The 5604-nt window shown below is 39.4% G+C and overlaps 1 long non-coding RNA gene across 1 annotated transcript; it reads right to left on the bottom strand.

Annotated features, from left to right (window-relative positions):
• Nucleotides 1–919: 919 nt before the first annotated feature.
• LOC129746585 (uncharacterized) lies at nt 920–1726 on the bottom strand. The gene is made up of 4 exons (XR_008737320.1): nt 1593–1726; nt 1351–1532; nt 1097–1293; nt 920–1034 (listed from the first exon to the last, which is right to left on the bottom strand). It is a non-coding gene; the product is annotated as an uncharacterized LOC129746585 (long non-coding RNA).
• Between the last annotated feature and the right edge of the window lie 3878 nt (nt 1727–5604).

A 5604-nucleotide genomic window follows, 5' to 3' on the forward strand; every position in this document is an offset into this window, starting at 1 on the left:
GTAGAAAAGCCAGCATCTAGTCCAAGAAACTACGGATCTCACCAATTCACCTGGGTTCAACTTGCGGAAGGTCAACTCAAATTCACGAGAAGTATTAGCACACATTTCTGAACATTTTGAAGATTAGAGTCAGAATATTTGATGGATAAATATATTCCTCATAGGAAATGTCGAAAGAGGAATTAATAATCGAATTCTGCTATAATGCATTTGGTTCACATATCTCAGAATAAGTTGATTGAGTCAGATTCAAGATTTGAGGATGAATGGTCTCGCATAAAGATGTTCAAAAATCGATAAGCTCAACCTGAAATCATTTGATGCGAGTCGGGGGCCGGTTTTACACCACTCCATTACTAGAATCTCCAAAATATCCATGGGTTCTCGATCTTCGTCATTTATTGAGACAGCTTGTAGTTCGCAAGCAAGGTTTTTTGGCCGATAAACATCAATGCGGTAGTAAGCAAGTCATTCAGAAGAAGCCCTAGAACACCGAACAGAGTTTGTCACATATGCCGTCAGTTCGAGTTGAAAAACCCGTTTTCTCCCTGGAAAGTATGAGTTTGAAATGAAATTATTGTCAGAAAATGGTCAGTTGTGACCTAAAAGGTTTATTTGGGTCAGAAATAATGAACAATCAGAAAGAATGAGTCGGAAATTGTCGGTAAAAAGCTATTTAAGCTATTTAGAAGTTTGATTTCCTTGGTTGAATGAAAAATTGTACGTCTGTTTGTTCGTGAACTTGTAAGTTCAAACATCGAAAGAATGTTGATTGCTTTGGTCGAGAAGGTTGTTCTAGCCTTGCATGAATGGAAATCGGCTCAAAGTACCCCGCGAAGGTGGTGATATTTGTTGAAATTGTATAAATCATTCATGAATTTTCTTCTTCTATTTTCGCTTCACCAAGAGTAACTTCAAAGCACAGATTTGTCCTCCAGAGGTCCTCAGCAGCACAACCCAACTTGGCCCATCACCGAAGACACTAGGTTCAAAGCGGCATTGTTGAGGGTGTCTGATTTTGGTGGCCAGAAAATCTGAAACAGATCGAGAATCGTTCACCATCAAGAAAATGAGGAACTCAATCAAAGCAACTTACCGGAACATCTCAGGTGATGCACAATAAGCATTGATATGCATTTTCAAATAGGTCGTATCGCGACTGAAGAGACGACGTAGTTGGATTTGGTCATTGGTTCCCTTGTCCATTCTGGTTTATTGTTGGTTCTCGAACACTGAGCGTCCCAATGCACCGAATTCTAACACCTGGGAACATCGCAGGCACCGCACTGATAGCTAAAAAAGAACGTGAAATTGTCATGCCTGGATTTGCATGATGGGAAAATACCACACCTGAGATGAGAAATCCGCAGCCACAGGCATACAAGAAAGCTGGAAATATTCTTGGGTACACACAGCAGTAAACTAGGACAGGTTCAAAAACTGGGAAAGCCGCTGAAAAACAGATAGCTGCTACATCATAGTTTCCAACTTTTCGATGAACCGCCATTGTGTTGCCTAGACTGTGTGGTTCGCTGAAAATTAATGTGACATAATCACTGCTATGTTATTGCTGAGCTAGCGAAGAAGCTTACCTGGACATTCTCGTTGGCTTTCACTTAATTTGCAAGTCCCGGAAACAATAAATTCGATAAGTTGATGAGTTTTTTTGAAGAAATGCTGCGAACTGCAGTCAAATTTTGGTTATGCAGCATGATCTAATCGGTTCTCACGAAGTTATAGACCAAAACAAACACAAGAAGATCAGTTGATGGGAGAGAAGTTTCTCCATGGGCGTCGGTAGCGAGGGAATAAATAAGTTCATCACCCTCACATGATGTTATAATTTGTGGTAAAAAAAAATTATTACTTTTTGTATTGTATAACGTAAATTGATTATTGGGTAGAACAGTTAAGATAAAAAATATGAAATGGGTTCATCACCCTTAAAAGATGCTGCTATAATTCAGTAAAAAACTAGAATTTTGAATTGTATACTATTAGAAAAGTGTTTGAGTTGGTTGAAAATTGAATCGCTAAACTAAATTAGTTGAAATCCGGTGGTTTCAAGGGGGCCGGAATGTTCGAGAATGATATAAAGATTTCGTCATGTTTAAAAACCCCACAGTGAGACGTGCTAACGGGCATTACTTCTCTTTTTCTCACGTCTCACTGCTACACCGCCGATTAGGTTTAAGAGAGATCCAGAGCGCCGAAACTGGAAGGAAAACAAACGGCAAAATAAAGATCATAATTTTGCAACCACCAACCAGTGCGCATCGCGTTATCTTTAACACGTCCGAAACCCCAATCGCTGGGCAAAAAAAGAGTTTCCCCCACGGTCGGAAACTGGGTTTAGTGTAGTGAAGTGCATCTGAGTGCATAATTTGTTCGAGGCTAGAACTTTACAGTCCGCTAGCTAGTGCGTTATCGAACACTTGGTGAGCACCCCTTCCCGTGATCCGATCTGACACATATTTGGCATGAGATCTTGTTCTAGGTCTAGGATCAAATCAAATCAAGCCTGCAGTACATAACGTTTGACAGGTTTTAAATTTCCCATACAAATCTAAAGTCTGTTTCACATAGAATCTGGTCGGATAAAATAGATCATTTCTCCGCAAAGAAATGATGTACAACAAAAGTAAAAATGTCATTTTGTAGGGTTTTTATTGCACTTTAAGGAAAAAAAATACATAAAAATCATTCGTCAGCTTTTCGGAACATTTTTTGTGATACCACCCACCATTTTCTGCACAGTACTGCTGGTAACCTCATTCCCCATCCTGTTCCAACAATTTTCCATTTGAGCGGGTTTTTTAATGGTTCTGCCACATTTCTTCAGTTTACCCTTAACTATCGCCCAATATTTCTCGATGGGACGAAAATTCGGACAGTTTGGTGGATTGATACTTTTTTCAACAAAATCGATCTTGTTATCCTTATACCACATAACGACATCCCGGCTGTAGTGGCAGCTTGCCAGGTCCGACCAGAACTTCACCGGATGTTTGTGGGACCGAATGAATGGCAAAACCCTCTTCTGGAGACATTCTTCTTTGTAAACATTTCCTACAGATCCCTTGCCAACTCATCAACTTACGAGCAAATTTATCTGCGAAAACAAACTTGAATCTACCCGCATCATTCCCTTCACGCTTCGCAAGGTAAAATTTGCTACCGGGTATTTGTCCAAAATCTATTTTGACGTAAGTTTCGTCGTCCATCAAAATACATCCGTTGTATTCGGTCAACACTTTCTCGTACAACTTCCTTGCCCTGGTTTTAGCAACCAGGTTTTAGCAACCAGGTTTTAGCAACCAGGTTTTAGCAACCAGGTTTTGTTTCAGCGTCCTGTTGGGGTGTTTGCTTGCATGATAAGACCGCAAGCCTTCTCGCAAACAAATTCGTCGAGCTGTACTGTGATTCGTCTTGAACTTTTTCGCCAAATCACGCAATGAGATTCCAAGATTACTGTGAACTGATCAAATTACCTTTGCTCACAGCTTCCGGTCATATGTTCCACTTTTACGCCTGGTTTGTTTTGCTCGATCCACCGTAAGGGTCTTCCGGTAACTTTACAGCATCGAATTTACAGTCGATTGGATATTTCATGAATTTCGCGATCTTTACCCCTGTGTAATTTCCGAATTTGTAACACTCCTTTATTCGTTCGAAGTTAGGCGAGTGTTACAAATTCGGAAATTACATTTTAAATTCGTTTAGTGGCCTTACAATTCGTAACCCTTTGCCTGAACCTTTCAGCTTTGTGCCTCCGTTTTTCACCTTCGCTGGATTCTTTTGCCGTTCAACAAACTTGCGCACCACCGTACTACCTGGTTAGCACTTTAGCCTTAGCTGGGATGTAATAAATTTCACTTCTGCTCACTGCCGTACTAATGCACAAAGGTGTACTGTTGATTAGCACAAACGTTTGGTGCGGTACAATCAACTTAAAAAAAAAAAAACTATTTTTGCGTTTCGCAATCCACCTATTGTGTTTGTTTACAATTTGACCTTATGTATTGCTTTCGCTTTCCCGCTTAATTCGCAGCTTTCTTTTCTCCCTCTCTCATCGTCCCAATTTGAGAACTGTCATCTCTATGAGTGCGTTCAATGCTGTCGGCACGTTAGGCTCGTTCAGTGACACCCTGACCACGTCGGTTTCTCTACGTGAGTGTGCAGAATTTTCTCTCGCCTTTCGCATTCCTTCGTCAATAACTTTTGACTGACTGCTTCAATCTTGACGAAATTTTCACCACTAAGTAAACAAACCATCCGGATCAAAACACTGTCAATAGATTCGCGATGTGACAACTAGGGGCGCTGCAGTAAATAAAAAGATGCGACCAGATTCTATGTGAAACAGACTTTACGACAGTCAAGTTAGTATACATGTCAGATATTTGGGTTTTGTTTTGAAATTTTGTATGGAATGCTTGAAAATTTATTCGAAGAATGACAGTTTTATTGTTTTTAAAAATAATATTCCAATATATGAAGCTTACTGGAAAGTTCTCATGCTACAACTTTGCCCAAAATGGCAAAGCGGTTGAAATAGCGAGAAAATATTTATAACGTCCTAAACAGAGCACTCTGTTTTTCTTGAAAAGAAACTAACAAAAATTACAGATTTTCCGTTAAATTTTCAGAAATATTCGGAATGTTCGTAGGAATAATAACTGCTGACTTACATTCGCACGAAAGAAAATGTTCTAATCCGGTGTACCCGAATCCTAACCTGGATGTTTCGATGCAACTATATAGAGAGTTCTAATTTAGCAATCAATACAATTATACAATTTTAGAGGATAACTTACTATCTGAGATAATCAGCAGTGATAAACAACTTCCTGTGATACACTTTAGTTTAGTTAGGTAAGACACTTCACGTGATAATGATTAGTTGTAAGTTTTAATATAGAATAACAAATTTCGCACGTTCCAACAGTGGAAAAGCTTCTACTTCTATCGGGATTTTCTTTTTGCTTCCTTCTTGCTTCACCTCGACATTCGCTGTCAAACTACGCTCACCCACTTGTCATCAAACGTTTTTGCTGTCCAGCGGTTCCCAGCACAATTTCTATCATTTGCAAAGAAAAAGTTTTGAAAAAATGAACTAACATTAGGGGGAGCTGCCTTTTTTATTTGTTCAAATCACAGTTTGGATAAAGTTGGGGCATTCCAATCGTGTAGCTTGTTGCGTTCAAACTAATTAAAGCCTTTTTCAAACGAGTAATCCTTGCCTGAGGCCATGTCCTTGACTATCTTAGGGCATATTTTTTCTGCTTCAGCAATCAAAATAACAAAAAACAAATGCCCAAGGAACAATCATGAAAAGATCAGCTTATTTCTTCTTCTATTGAGCTATTGGTGTGGTTACGTTAACGAGCCACCACTGACCTGTTCATTCACATCTGACGAAACCGAGCAGTTCAAAGTTAGTCAATAAAACTACAAAATTAGCCATGTCATACCCAAGAAAAAGAGCGCGTGGTTAAGATACTACCGGAGGCTTCAGACAAGGTTTATTGTTTTAAAAAGGCAAGGATTTGTTCCATCGCAACAAGCTGTACGAATCGAAATTCCCAAACTTTATTCTAAAAG

This window comes from Uranotaenia lowii, chromosome 2 (assembly GCF_029784155.1).
Source record: "Uranotaenia lowii strain MFRU-FL chromosome 2, ASM2978415v1, whole genome shotgun sequence".
Taxonomy (NCBI): Eukaryota; Metazoa; Arthropoda; class Insecta; order Diptera; family Culicidae; genus Uranotaenia; species Uranotaenia lowii.